This window comes from Ixodes scapularis, unplaced genomic scaffold, assembly GCF_016920785.2.
Source record: "Ixodes scapularis isolate PalLabHiFi unplaced genomic scaffold, ASM1692078v2 ptg000861l_1__unscaffolded, whole genome shotgun sequence".
In the NCBI taxonomy this organism is placed as follows: Eukaryota; Metazoa; Arthropoda; class Arachnida; order Ixodida; family Ixodidae; genus Ixodes; species Ixodes scapularis.
In genome coordinates this window covers 117468-133321 of record NW_024610057.1, presented here as the reverse complement: position 1 = coordinate 133321, position 15854 = coordinate 117468, and positions in this window count along the sequence as shown.

Below are 15854 nucleotides of genomic sequence, written 5' to 3'. Positions count from 1 at the left end.
AATGGTGTTTCATATAAGACAAATATAGACATGACAAGTATCTTCTTTTTTATTGCTGTGGTGCCTGGGCTGAAAAAACACCGCACCAAGCGTGTGCTGTTGGAGTTTTGGTATGGCACCTAAAAATGGAAGTTTGTAATAAGTTAATGTTTCTGAAAAACTTTTTAACACCATGTTGTTGGCAGGGTAACCTGGCAAAAATGCAAACCGCATAAGCGAAACGTCGAGGCATTCCAACAGAGAATAAAGGAGGGCCTCCTGATGGGTGGCATCTTGTTTCCCATTGACTGCATGAGCATTCTGGCCCTAACAGTATATTATCCAAGCATAGAGGAAGAAAAGGTGAAGAATTAACTGTGGTTGCTGGTATCTGGACGATTGACCTTGGACCGCCGTGTCACCGTTAATTGTGAAATTTCTGGTTGCCTGTACATGAAATATACATCGACATCTGAAGTCAAGATACGAGTCCCGGCACATAAACAATTGCACCGAGATTTCCTGACCCAAAATTTGTATTCAATGTATGACAATTTTCTCAGGTATGACCAAGGTAGTGCTGCAAATCTTTTTTCCATGCTATACTGAAATCATGACAGACGAAAAATGGTGCCTAGGGAGCATGTTTTATTGTGGATGGAAATTCTGCACCCCCATGAGGGGCAGTACGAGTGTGGTCAGTGAAGATGACTGCTGGGTATGTGCAGCTGCTTGTCCCTCCACAGCCTGCAAACAAAGTAGACGAAAAGGGTGAATGTTTATAAAAACAAGCATTTTTAAAGATTATGTTACAGAAATTACATAGAACAAGAGAATCCCAGGGGTGTGGTGAGCAGTGGTGTATGGCATACCACTGCTTTTACCTTCTTTTAGAACTCTCATGCAGTACTGGAACTATCAAGGATGCGAGATTCCTGAAAGACATTTTCTTTATGCGGGCGCCTTCTTAACCAAGGAACTGCTCAGACCAGCACACTCATGGTGTGGGTCTTCCAGTACAACACACAACCTATGAAGCAAGCAGCCTTGAGCAATGTGCACCTAGCATGATCTAATTACTTTGCAGCAGGCAGGCCTGCTCTGTCAATCACATGAAAAATGGAAAGCGAGAAGTTGGAAATCACTCACTTCGAAAAACAACTCAAGGTCCGAAAATGAAAAGGAGCGAAAACAGAAGAGTCCTGCATTCACTTTCCTTTGTGCTAAAACTGTCTGTCATAACTGGTTTCCAATGACAAGATAACTGTTGTTCCCATCAATGTTGTGGTGCTGTGGAAGTCTAGCTCTTCCGCATTGCGTTGAGCAAACAACAAAGACTGTGTGCACAAGCTGCTCTGGATGTAACTGAATAAAGCAAGGACGAAGAAACTTGGCCTGGAATAATTCATTAGTGCCATATGACACAGGTTTTCTTTCCAAAGTTCTCTAAACAATGCTTGCCAGCCAATTTTAGACCTTGACTGCACTTCTCTACAACTACACTCTAAGAAAAAAGTTCGCCTCAAGGGACTAACGGCAGCATTTGGTCCTCTGAACTCCCAGTTGCTCCCCGAAAGGACCATCTGGCTCAACCTAGGTATCGTGCGCAAAAGCTGGGGACTAACTGCGCTCGACTGGCGCCAACCGATAGGCGTGCGCGAGCAAAAGCAGCCATTAGTCCCCCTCAGACAGGGTGCATCTGTATCATTTAGTCCCCGAATGCAAACGGAATGTTCGCCAGGAGGACGGATGCTATTTCGTTTGTCTTGGGGATCGGCGAGACTCAGCCCAGCACGGCTGAAAGTGTTGACAAAACTCGGACGAAACTGGCGAATTTGTTTAATGTGCCACAAACGTTAAGACATCACATGGTAGAGTAGAGCTTCACGCGTTATGTGAATGCGAGTAAACGAATGTGTTGACTCGACTTCACCCAACTATCTCGTCAAAAATGATCTGTTGACATTCCACAAGTCCCATTTACGTAATTTGCCTTCGCGCAAAAAATGTGGATTTAACCAAACGCAACACCTCCAAATACTAACACTTTTTTTTTTCTTTTTAAAATGAAACTTAACAGTTTGTAGAAGCCACGCTTTTCACACCGGAGTCTCGCTGTCAGAATAAATGGTCACTTCAATCGCTAAAACTGAGCATTCCCACCGGCGATATAAGCAGTCGCGCGATGCGACTAGATCGCATCGCAAAAAAAATTAGATGGTCACACCGGCGTGTGCGATAAGCGAGTCCAACGCCTTCGTTGGCGAGTCGTTTCTCGAAAACTCTCTCCGAACGCCGTTGATGGGCTCAGCCGTTCCGCGACTAGATCGCATCGCAAAAAAGTCGGGTCGAGAAGTGACTGCTCAAATCGCGTCGCTTTTTGCCCGCGATGGTCGCTTTTGCGATGAAAGTTATCGCGCGACTAGATCGCATCGCCGGTGGGAACGCGCCTTCGTCTCTGTGTGACAAACCTTTCTGGGTAGTCCAATGTTGAACTCAAAATCCGCAACAACACACTTGATGCACGGCACGTTCCAATTAAAAAAGCACATTCAGTGGCAGTATCCGGACGCCTTCATGCCATCGTCGTCGCTGTTTCCAAAACAATCCAGATGAACAACGAAGAACGAACCACGCCCGGAACGTCACACCTGGCAGCACCCTACTAATACAAAACAAATGCAAACTAAAAAAAAAAAAAAAACATTCGAGAAAGCTGAAAATGCTTAAAGAGGGACCAGCAGAAATATTCTTCCGCCTGGCGGAAAGTCCTCCTCGCCCTCTTTCTTTCTTGTATTGTAGGACGGCGAGGCGAGGGGAAAGGTCCCCTTTTGCGACGGCTTCTCCTGAGAGGATAAGCCGAGAAAATCCCCATTCTGAGTGACGGGCGATGGGTGCGGCAGCAGCTACCTCGTGACTTACAGGTAGCTTCAGCTCCTATCGCGTAATCTGCCCCATTTTTCGGCGCTCACCAAGCCTAGCCCCTCGGGTGTAGGTTTTACGGAGCTGCAAGGCTGCGCCCGCGTAGTCACCGAATTTCAGCTGTCGAAGGTCTTTGGTTTAGCCCGTGGCAAAGTAAACGCATACTTGAAAGCTGCGATGCATCCCCGCACCCATTGAAGGAACGTTTCATAGATATTGTCGGTTGATCAAGGATCTTAGAACACATGCGCGAGAAGTGGTGACTTGGATATGTATGGATGACTTACACCTTCACAAAAAACAATCCATGTTCAAAAAAAAAAAAAACGGCTTATCGCGCTCAAACCTGCCTCAAACTGGGATCGATGGAAAAGAAAACGATGTACGAGGCGCGGGCATCTTCTAGAAGGTCTGTTTTCTAGCACCGAGCACAAATTATTGGAGAACTTTAGCAGACTGTGTTTTCAGGACACGCTATATTTAGCGGGAGCTCGCGCTGCCACTTCGATGCATTCTCTGAAGCGCGCCTGAAGTGGATGCGGGCCTTTGAAAACAATTTACTAAAATGCCCTGTTGTGTGCCTAACGCGCAGAACATGATGGCCAGCAAAATGTATGAAATTCATATTTACACAGTCCCAACAACCACCTGAGGTGAGAGGGCATCAAGGGTGGATTTCAATTTTAGAATGTTTTAGTGGGTCGCTTTTAGCCACTTAGATAACCGTACGGTCTGTACCCCACAACGAAATGTAAGCTAGATTCGCTGTTTACATTCTTTATCGAGTGCGGCTATGGAGCGGAAAAGACAATATTAAAACATTTTTTGGCGAGTGAGTCTAGCGCGTCGTGTTATGGTTCAACGTTGCTTGTATCGGTACCATAGCACGGGCCGCCACTTCGAAGTATTTGTGGTGTCTCAAAGAAACTAAAGCAAAAGCAGACATATTTTTTAACGTGACACAAAATTGTATTTAACATTGTGAAAAACCTTTAGGTACCCTACGCTACGCAGTTAGCACAAACAAACTATCGCCGGTGTTTCCCACTTTTTTCTTTTTTTCTTGTTTGAAGTGAATGATGTTTTGGAAACTGTTAATGCGAGTATTCAACCTAAGCGGTAGATTTTAGTGCGAGTCGATACATTGCTGGGGAAAATAGCAAAAAGCGCCTGTCGTGTTGCTAACAGTGTCGCGTAATGTACGCATACCGCTGCACAATCAACGCTAACGGAGTGAATCAGTAAATTTAGGGCCCCCAAAAAAGTGGTGTTATTTTTTTATTTTTATGTTTCAAAAGTTGTTATTTTTATACAAGCAATTCCGTAAAGAGTGCTTCCGTTGGGCACCAACTTATGAGGCATCAATTTGTTCTTATACACTAAATTCTGCATGGCCCTTGCGTAAAAATGTCAATATTGTGTTCGTGCTAGCTGTGTCACGTACAGTAAGTTCATTGCTCGAACATTTAAACAGGGCATTTCTTACGCTTTCTTACTCCAAAAAGACGTTTTGCGAGTACACTCTATTACTTGTGGCTCATGAAATAATCTACGTTGTTTATTTAGAGGAAGGAAGTGGTGGGGGGGGGGGGGGGGGGGGTTGGAATTGAATACGAAAGACGACTCAGGGAACCTCGAACTTTGTAAATATTTCGCTCAATCTATAATCCTGAGGTAATTAAATCACTTTGGCTTTGTCTGTTTTAGAACTTGTTAACAGTTGCGCTGAAGGCCAAGATGAGCGAAATGTCAGATGCCCCTGTTTATTTGAGCAAGAAGCTTATTTATGCGAGACAGAACTGAAAAAGCGTAAGAGTGTAACCGTAGCAATCTCCGACCAAGCCTGAACCTCACTTTTTCTGAACCCACGGAGATGACTGCTTTTGACGACTTGATAACGCAAGCCAAAGCCGTTAGTAAGTGTGACTTGTTGTCAGCTGTGATAATCAAGGCGCTGCGACGATTTCTTGAAACCTTTGATCTATTAAAACAAATTGTGTAATAAATCCATTGCCATATTATGCTTGCGCTGATCTTGTAGCGGGGTAGCGGACATTTCGTCGAACGCCATTTCATCGAAAGCCGTTTCTCGAATGAACGGACATTTCAACGAACGCCGTTTCATCGAACGCCGTTTCAACGAATCGCTAAGGGCCGTTTCATCGAATTTCTCTGTTATGACTCTGTACCGAGTTCTGGGGCATAACAGTGCTTTATAGATGTTTCACCTTGCATTTGTTAAGACTAAGGTAGTCACTAGTGAAATTGTTTTGAAGGTGGTGTCAAATTACTAAAAATAAAAGCAATTGGCATAAAAAGAAATAAAAACAATTGGGTAGGCGACTTACTGAAAAGCTTTACTCATGTACATACATGACTGAAACCACGACGCTGCAAGTAAAGGACATACACTTAAAACACTTCTAAGTGTGTGTGCTTTCTGTTTTTGTTTCACTTTTAATTGTTTCATGTGACATGGAGAGGGGACATTGTTTCATGGAGGCTTTCTCCTCGAAGCAGGATTTGTTCATGATGGAACTTATCTCGCCACTGCACCCAGTGATATAAAAACAGAAACGAAAGAAAGAAAAAGAGAATTAGATGAAGTTGTGTATAAAAATTAAATTCCAAAATATTACAGACTGTAACTTTGTTCGATGAAAAGGCGTTCGATGAAACGGCTTCTATGAGAAGGCGTTCGAGGAAACGGCGTTCGATGAAACGGTGTTCGATGAAACGGCTTCGATGAAATGTCCGGACGCACTTGTAGTGGTACGCGTGCATTACGTGGCACTTTTAGCCAGAACGCGACATCGGCGCTTTTTACTATTTCTGCCCAGCAATACGTATTGCGTAGCACTGAGCTCTGCCACTTAGGTTGGATAGTTGCATTGACAGTTTTCTAAATATCATTTATTTCTAAAAAAACAAAATTAGAAAGACCGGCAATAGTTTGTCCGTGCTAACTGTGTGGAAGTATACCTAAAATATGTTTGCAAAGACAAATTACAAACGCGTATCATGTTAAAAAAATCGGCTACATTTTTATTTTTTTTATTTTTAATGCCTCAAAAATACTTTAAAGTGGCACCACGTGCTATAGCACCGATTTAAGCAACGTTGAACTAAACACCAGACGCTTCGATAGCCGCACTCGGTCAAGAATGCTCACAGGAAGGTTATAGCTTATATATTGTTGTAGGGTGCGGTTATCCAAGAGTCAAAGACGATCCACTAAAACTTTTTACTATCGACAGACACCATTGCTGCCTTCTCACCTCATGTGGTTGCTGGGATGCGTAAATATAAATGTCACCTACATTCGTTGGCCATCATATAGTGTGAGTTACGCACACAATATTTGTGCTCGCTGCTAGAAAACAGAGACCTTCTAGAAGATGCCCGCGCCTGCTACATCGTTTTCTTTTCCATCGATCCCAGTTTGAGGCAGGTTTGAGCGTGATAAGCCGTTTCTTTTTTTTTTGAAGATGGATTGTTTTGTGAAGATGTAAGTCATCCTTACATATTCAAGTCACCACTTCTCGCGCATGTGTTATGAGCTCCTTGATCAACCGACAATATCTATGAAACGTTCCTTCAATGGGTGCGGGGATGCATCGCAGCTCTCAAGTATGCGTTTACTTTGCCACGGGCTAAACCAAAGACCTTCGACAGCTGAAATTCGGTGACTGCGCGGGCGCAGCCTTGCAGCTCCGTAAAACCTACACCCGAGGGGCTGGGCTTGGTGAGCGCCGAAAAATGGGGCAGATTACACGATAGGAGCTGAAGCTACCTGTAAGTCACGAGGTCGCTGCTGCCGCACCCATCGCCCGTCGCTCAGGATGGGGATTTTCTCGGCTTATCCTCTCAGAAGAAACCGGCGCAAAAGGGGACCTTTCCCCTCGCCTCGCCGTGCTACAATAGAAGCAAATACTTTACTAGTATTTGATACAAGAAAGAAAGAGGGCGAGGAGGACTTTCCGCCAGGTGGAAGAATATTTCTGCTGGCCCCCCTTTAAGAATGAGAGAGAAAAGAAAAAAAAAGTGTTTGCTTGAGGTCACTCGACCGGCGTGTTGAAAGTGGCGACCTTCTCCCGTCCTTGGAGCTCTTCGGTGTCCTTATGTCGTGTGTAGTGGGAGCGGGAAAAGAGATTATCTTCTGGGCGCACTGCCCCCTCCCCCCAATCCCCTGCCCCGCATTCTTTGCTCGTTGTTCACGCGGGGGGTTGGGCGTTGGTCAGATGGGGTCCGTCGGGAAAAGGAGAAGTGTCTTTGTTTGAAAAGAATCTGTTTCTAGTAAGTTGAAATTCGAAATAGAGCCTTCGTCGGAGGCTGGTCGCCTAGTCTCGTCTCCGATCATGCCGGGATCGGGTTTCGATTCGCGGTACTGAAGCACTGCACTTGATCTATTCTGACGTCACAAGTCAAGGGAACTCGATTAAGGTATGTCGAAGTGCTTCTGTTTATGGTGTATTCATTAACTGCGGCTTCAGAAAGTGTTTTATTTTGAGCGCGTTTTCTAGCTTGCAAAGCGCGCGCCATGCTCTATTCTTTTTGGCACCATGGTTGCTGATTTTGTTATGCAGCACAAAGACCTCATATTCAATCGTATCGAGCAAAACGCCAGTTGTACCTATGGCTTTTTTTTTTTGTGTGTGTGTTTAGCAGACCCTGGCAGGATCGCTTGACCATAAACGCCTGTCCACACATGCAGCGGAGCGCTACAGGCTGTGGGAGCCGGGGGTGAAAGACGAGGCAGAGGGCACGTGACAGGCGGCCGGCGGAGAAGGCACGAGCTGGGCGAGACATTGCGTGCTGAGCGAGGCTGGAGCTAAGCTGGACAAGAACGACGGAGCCGGGGCTGCCTGCCCTGGCCCATCGAACCCCGGAGCGGTCCACCAGCGTGGTTCGAAGTCCGGACAGGTGGAAACGGCGAGCCCGGGCCATATGACCTGGGCTATGACGATCCCGGGGTGGTTCCGCAGCGAGACTCGGGCATTGATAGCCCGGGACAGACAGCCTACGCAGCGCTGGCATGGGAAAGGCGATCCGCAGGCCTGGACACGGACCCCGACTGTGAGCTCTGATCGACGGGCGACAACAAGGGTCGTCGGGCCCGGACTACCGGCTCTCGACGACCGGCAACCGAGAGGTACAGTAAACCCATTCGCTGTCTTCTCGTTGCAATGTGTGATTCCCTGGGTGACGCGCGGAACGCATACCGATCGGGCGGCGATTGATAGTAGTGGACCTCCGTAAAGAAACTCACATTAAAATGGCGCCCAACGTGGGGCTCGCTGCTTGTCTGGGGCCCGGTAAAACATAGCCACGATGGACGAGATTAACTTCATCCGCGATGGACGCCTGCTTGGATGCCACTGCCAGGCCAAGGCAAGTCCTGGGGGACCCTGCTGGAAAGGCCTACTCCAGGTACCCGGGCTGCTACGAGCAGCAGCAGTTGTGCAGCCCGTCGAACGCCCTGCCAGACTTCACTAGAGGAGCAGCGAATATCTTCGAGCTGTCCGCGGGCGGCTGCGCGAGGGACCCCTGACTGCGAGCGCCGCGATCTCCAATATGATGGCCCCGGCGGACGTTCACTTTCTGCTGTGCTTCGCCATCTCGGTGGAGCACTCTTAACAGCGACGCTGAATAGATCAGAGACTTCAAGGAGAGGCTTCGAGAGAGGCAAGAACCAGTAGGAAGACATTGAGACGATCACGGGAGGCGTCAATTATCCGCTTTGAGATTCAGCTGTCCAGTTCTCCCGCTGTGCTCTTCCTGTATTGCTTTCGGCACATCAGCCAAGGAGGTTGGAAAGACTATAGAATGCAGGGCTTATCGCTGGATTTTAATTTATTTTAAAGCGACAGTGCTGACGTTTGCGTTTGTTCTCCCTTTTCCCCCGATCTAGTCGTAGTGCAAGCTGGAAGACTTTCTAAGTTAAGCGGCGCTAGTGATGATGCTCGGTTGGGGGGAGGGAGACTGGTCAGAGAACAGGCAAACCGTTTGTTATTCTCTCTTTTCCCCTGAATTTTATATCAATGTTTATTGGAAAGCGAAATTGACTGCTTTGACGTACGTTCTTTCTCTTCACGCGAGCTAGTCGGGGTGTGAGCTGGAAGACTTTTTGAAGTTAAGCGGCGCTACTGACGATGCTCGGTTGGGGAGAGACCGGCAGGAAAGCAGACAGATACTTTGTTATTCTCAATTTTTCTTAATTTTAAGATGTGGACCCGGATATTGGCTACATGAAGTTAATCAGATTTGTGAGGTGTTCTGCCCCGCGAAGTAGGGTTGGTGCAAACGTCTGGAGTAATGTACTGCCTGCTGATTTTGTGGTACATGAGCAATCCAGAAGGGGGGAAGATGTGGGGATTTCGGACACTGAGAACTTCGGCGACGATGCGGACGGTGCGCAAGAAACGAGCGCGGGGCCAAAACACTGGGCGCGAGGCGCGTGACGGGGGAGAGGACAGTTCAGCCATGGTGGCGCAAGCCACCGAACACCGGGCTCGAAGAATAAACATGTCTCCATCATGACTCTGCCCCTTCCTCCCGACAAGCGGTGAGCGAGAATACCACAAATGGCGCATCCAACGTGGGGCCCGTTCGGTATGCCTCTGCTTCTAATCGTCCCCAGGGAGTCCCATGGATTCGTTGAGCGGGTTGTTCACTAACGCTAACGATGCCCGTTGAGACAAAGTATGTTGGAATTATGGTGACTTGTCTCAAAGCAGAGCTCAGCAGGTGTCTCCTCGAATCGGTACTTATAGGTCTCGAAGGACGAGGTTGCGGACGCGCGTTCTCGGGTACCCCAGAATAGTGGTTGGCAGAAGGTGACCCAACCGGGGAGAACACGAGGAGCGCGGTTAAGATGTAAGAAAGTCGTCTTCGGAGGCAGAGGAGAGCCACGGCATGTTCGCTGGAAGGCAGGATAGCGACTGGCAGGAGGGAAAACAGCCAGGGGTTATTGCATATTTAGGATTCAGGCTTGGAGTGATGCGGTGAGCCAGTAAGCGCTTGTCGAGGTCTGGGGTACAGATCGGTTTTTGTCACTGGGTGTCGGAAAGATTGCGGGAATTGCAGTCGGCACCGGGAACACTGGCGGACGAGATTGTCAGCGGGTGTTGGATAAACTGGCGTAAATTGCAGTTGACACCGGGAATTAACGCTGGCAGGCGAGTTAAGGAGCAGTATGATTTGTAACCGCTGAGCCAAGACGGCTAGTTGCGTCGCGTCACTCCAACAACCGACGGAAGGCAGGGGGACGACACTCCCTTGAGGGGGTCGTTCCGAGAGAGCTACGAAATGTTTATAGGATACTTTTTCGGCTTCACTCTGGCCGGTCGTGGCAGTGAAAGCAAGACTTTTAATAAGTTATGTCGCGTCACGACCTGGCCGGGGATGAGGCGGTAGACATTTAGGTGGCTTGTAGTTGTCCAGCTTGCCTTGAGGCGTGAACGGTTGAAGCGGGCTTGCTCGCTGAGCTACCGCCCCCTCCGAGGACCGAGCAGTCCCTAGAGCTCGTATGCACGTGGACGGAATGGGACGCTGACGCTTACATCGAGTAGCACATGGTATATGTAGCCGTTGCGGAATTGCGGGTATGGTATTTGGTCAACCCGCCACAGGCTTTGGATCCCTTCGCTTGCGCAAAAGATGGAATAGGTTTACGCCGTCGTTACCTGTTCTGAAGGAAACTCACGCTTTGAGCAACGCAGCTAGCGGTTTTGCCGCATCGCTTGCTCCGAGGTGAGAAGGGCACCCGAGGTATAAAGACGCGAGCGTCGTGTCTTATTTCTAGGCTTACTCGGCGAGATACAAACGAGGAGACTTGCCCGGTTCACATCGCTGACTTGAAAGGATACTACCTTTGCCGCGATGGGGAAGACGTTTAATATGAGGTTGCGGTAGGACACAAGAAATCCCCTGTTCTTGGCGACCCAGGAGCGAGCTCTGGAATGCAGACTTGCTGAGTTGGCCGCATGGTACACGAACCCGTCGGCAAGCTATGTGGCGGTAGAGGCTATGGCCACTTCCACAATCTGCGGCAGAGTATTTGTTTGCTGTGTGTTGTTTTTACAGTTTGTTCTGCGCAGAATAGCTTCTTGGAAAGACGGCCGTATACAGACGGCGTAACCCAGGAAGCCCACCGGGAGGGAAGACGGGACCATTCGTTTTCCCAAGTGCTCAGGGTGGCTGACAGTTGTTCGGGCTGATGAACGGTTCAGGCGGGCAGTTCTAAGCCCGCTGTGACCTCTAAGCGGAACGGGGCAAGTCCGTCTGTGTCGGCCAGACCAGCTTAGAGCAAGCCCCCTGCTGCATTGCGGTGAGTGGGACAGCGAGCGACAGACAGGTCGGCATTGTCTGCCGGCTTCGCTAGCCACCACCACCTACGCCGCTTTCGGACGCTGCAACGTGGCCACTCCGGCAACAGCAACAGCGGCCGCCCATGAAACCCAGCGGCTCCCTCAAGCCCATGAAGTCCCCCGAAGTCCGGGCCTTGAGGGGGGGAGAGTGTGGGAGCCGGGGGTGAAAGACGAGGCAGAGGGCACGTGACAGGCGGCCGGCGGAGAAGGCACGAGCTGGGCGAGACATTGCGTGCTGAGCGAGGCTGGAGCTAAGCTGGACAAGAACGACGGAGCCGGGGCTGCCTGCCCTGGCCCATCGAACCCCGGAGCGGTCCACCAGCGTGGTTCGAAGTCCGGACAGGTGGAAACGGCGAGCCCGGGCCATATGACCTGGGCTATGACGATCCCGGGGTGGTTCCGCAGCGAGACTCGGGCATTGATAGCCCGGGACAGACAGCCTACGCAGCGCTGGCATGGGAAAGGCGATCCGCAGGCCTGGACACGGACCCCGACTGTGAGCTCTGATCGACGGGCGACAACAAGGGTCGTCGGGCCCGGACTACCGGCTCTCGACGACCGGCAACCGAGAGGTACAGTAAACCCATTCGCTGTCTTCTCGTTGCAATGTGTGATTCCCTGGGTGACGGGCGGAACTCATACCGATCGCGCGGCGATTGATAGTAGTGGACCTCCGTAAAGAAACCCACAAGGCATAGCGCTGACCTTGCGGTAAGCGCGTGCTGACGGGATCGGTCACCAGCTTTGTATCGCACCGACAAAATTCTTGCTCATGGCAGACGAAAAGTAGCTCATGACACGTAAGCAGCGCTACATCAGCGCTTCGCTGCGTGTGAGAACCGGCATTAATGGAGACATTTATTCGATTGTACACTAGACTTTCGCGTTGATGGCAGGAGATCGCGCCGTCACTTCGAAGCATAGTTTGAGCACGCACGCGCTGGGTCTGTAATTCGCAGCGAACGGTCTACTAAAATCTAATATTGCGCTGGTCTGCTCTCAACAGACCGCATGTTGGATGTGAACCATTGTATCATTTATGCAGCCTATTTGTTAATTTATTATGCGTGTGTTATAACTTATTTGTCAAGCGATTGGGTATTTACGCTGCCCTGTTACTAATAATCCAAATTCCTCGCAAACAGGCAAGAAGCTGCCGGGGCCCCAATAAACGGTGCTGGGACCACGACTGACTTGGACAGACGTCCCAGTGTCCAAGCCATCGTCGACGCAAGTGCACTCTTCGGCATTTGGCCTTATCGTGGATACTATACCGCCCAGGAACTTTGACTTCATTCATCCTTGAATGCAATGTGTATCTACGAGGCAATAAAGCTACGTTTAACCTGAACTCCACAATTTCGTTTCGGAGATTTGTGGCTCGGGACCAAATGTAAAGGATAAACCTTTAGTCCCAGAAGCCTAAATCCAAGGGCGCAATGTTTAGACCCAGGGGTCCAAGTGCAAGGGCCTAACAGTTAGTCCTCGGGGTTCATTTGAAACGGTGTAACAGTTAGTCCCAGGGGTCCAAGCGCAAGGGTCTAACAGTTCGTCTTCGAGGTTCAATTGAAACGGTGTAATAGTTGGTCCCAAAGGACCAAGTGTAAGGGCCTAACTAACAGCTAGTCCTCGAGGTGTAACTGAAAGGGTGCAACAGTTGGTCCTAACGATGCTAGTGCGAGGGACTAACTGACGGGGCGCAACAGTTGCTCCCGTTACAGTTGCTCCCCTAGGGGACTAATGGTGGTGGCAGTGCTTTTGGTCCCCCAAGGGACTAAGTCGCGCTCCCTTTTTTCATAGAGTGTAGGGCACTCATGCTGCAATGTTGGGTGTTCAGCAGCATGTGCAATGCATCCAGCTGCTCCTGCTGAGTGGGCGAGAGGTCCTAAACAGTGCAGCTGGGGGCAGTTCAGGCCCTCACCATCCAGGGTAGCAGTGTACAGCTGCAGCTGAAAAAGATTAGCACAAGTGACCGATGACCGGTGTAGCAAAATCGCGACAGGCAGCGCTATTGTTCCCGAGCGCGCCGATAACAAATGCCAGTCATGTTCCATGTCTCAACATGTGGGTGGTTGCCAGAAAATTGAGGGATAAGATAGCTTTCAAAATACAAGCTTTAGGATAGGCTGCTTTGTGTCGGCCACCACCGTGTGTCGTGATTTTGCTGCACCGATCGTTGGTCGCTTGTGCTTATCTTTTTCCGCTGCCTGATGACTGGTGACTGGTGCACAGCTGACATGACACAGTTTCAGTAGCACACATACATGGTTTGCAGGTAATGTCATGTCAGTATAAAAGACAACTCATTTGAGTACTTCCAAGGCCACCGTGTTGGTGACCACCACTTGGTACATGTCAGATGTGGTTAGTTGCAGAGGCTGCTCATACTGCCATGCACGTCTCCGAGCAAGCATTCATGGCCAAATGGTTATCGTGCTTAGCTTGCACACAAAGAGCTGAGGTATGATGCCTGGCCGCACATGCACCTTTTTGTTATTTCTGGAAATGTTGCATTCAGGTTTAATTCAAGAATCCCGTTGCTTCTTCGAAGTCAGAATGTTCTACGCACCGAACTTTCTATGCCAATTGTTCCAGAAGTCCACGCATGTACATGAGGGGCTCTGCGTGGCGATACAGAGTCTCGCTCTTGCGCTCGATCTTGCTGCTCCGCCGACCTTCGATGCCTGTGATGCTACCCCTTTGTATTTTTGTTTTCGGCACAAGTCTGCCAAATTAAACGTTTAGTTTCTGTTCATTCTTCAACTGATCATCTGTCATTCGTGAAATTTTGGAGGAGGTGCGGTACATTAACAAAAATGTGCATGCGCGGCCAGAAATCAAACCTTGGCCCTTTCTGTGGGAACCAAGCACGAGAACCATTCGGCCACGGGCGCGCTTGCTCGGAGACGTGCGGGGAAATATGTGCTAGTGCAGGCATTTGGGCTAAGCCTAGGCAGAGGTTTAGACCGTCAGGTGATGATGACAAAGTTTGTCAGTGTTTGTCCAGTTCAGTACGCAGAAAATATTGCTCTCTGTGGTGGCGAGAACCATCTGCTACTTACTCTCAACTGTGACAGATTGTGATATCTAGCCAAAGGTGGAGGACATGAATACCTGAGTGCAAAAAATTAAGAGAAGTATACAAAACTGCACGCCAATAATTTTGCCGAGTTCGACAGGCAATGCCCAGCCAGGTGCGTCCTGCTTCCACAGCCCTTTGCAGCAAATATTTTCAGAAGTGGACCTTTTATATAAATAGCAGACACCGGTTTTGAAATTGGTGAGCCAGTTTTGTCTTGTCATTCCCTTGTCGATTTCAGGGCTGTGGCTAGATGTGGTGCTGCCGGGAATGTTTGGTGGAAGCAGGTTGCTGTTGGGAAACAGAACCGGAGGCATTGTCTCTGCACCATGTGTACACTTAAGTTTTTGTGAGTCTTGCTGACCTTACTAGAAATATCAACACGGTTGGACCTACAGCCACCTTGGGAGCTACCGACCAGGCACAATATGTTAATGACTGCATCTTCTACCTTCCTCATAGTTATGCACAGTGCAGGTCATGTTCACACATTTGTGCAATTGCTGAGATGGGTACAAAAGCTGTCACTTTGGGCCACTGGAGCCAGCGTAGTTCACCATGATCACAGTTTAGCAAAGCTGCAACCCCACAACATCAATGGCCACCAGCATGAGGCTACCGACGGCACTCACGTATAATACATGTCCTGACACAGGCGCAAACCACGTATTATGAAGATGAATCCAGACTTGTTTTTATACCTATTATTTGGTGGTGGTGGAGCTGCCATCTGTGCTGGGTCCTCACTAGCACTTTTGGCCACAGCAGATGAGTCCTGCATCATCCAATCAAACACAAGTTAACGCAGAACAAATTGGCAGCCTTTCTGGTTCCGCGTTGATGTAATGCCCATTGCCTACACTTTAGAATTCAGGTATCGGAGTGCCTCATGCACAGCTCTAGAGAAATTAACTCGTCAGCTTGAGCGCTACGATCCGAGCTTTCAAAGAAACATCACAAGGCAGCACACTCGTGCAAAGTCAATAAGACCAAAAACAACACGGTGTCTGCTTACTACCAGTAGCAAGTTTTAGAAGACCGTTACCGTGATCTGCGGAGGCCACTGTACGCCTGGTAAGGCTTTAAGCGCGCTGAAAAGCATGCTTCAAAGTTACAACGCGAGCTACCAGTAGCAATTTCGCTGCGCACGGCAACGCTACGCTAAAGCCGCCTATTGCGATTCCCAGCACTTACCAAAACTGCAGCCGAGATGCCGTCCCTTAGCGAAAACTAGGTTACTTTAAGTATACTTTACGGTCTTTTAAGATACTCATTCTCAAGAAGTATACTAAAATTGTCCTTAAGGGATGCTAGCCAGAAGTAGGCTTGTACTATTAGTGTCCTTTCTTAGTATGCTTGAAGTAAGTACTGTAATAGTATACTGTTAGTAAACTAGCTAAGACCTAAGTAGCTTCTAAGTTCATGCGAAGCGTCTTACTAGTAGCCTGTCCTGGGTATCTTTTAGTGCACTAGAAGAACGTTATGGAAGTAAGCTAGAAGGATCT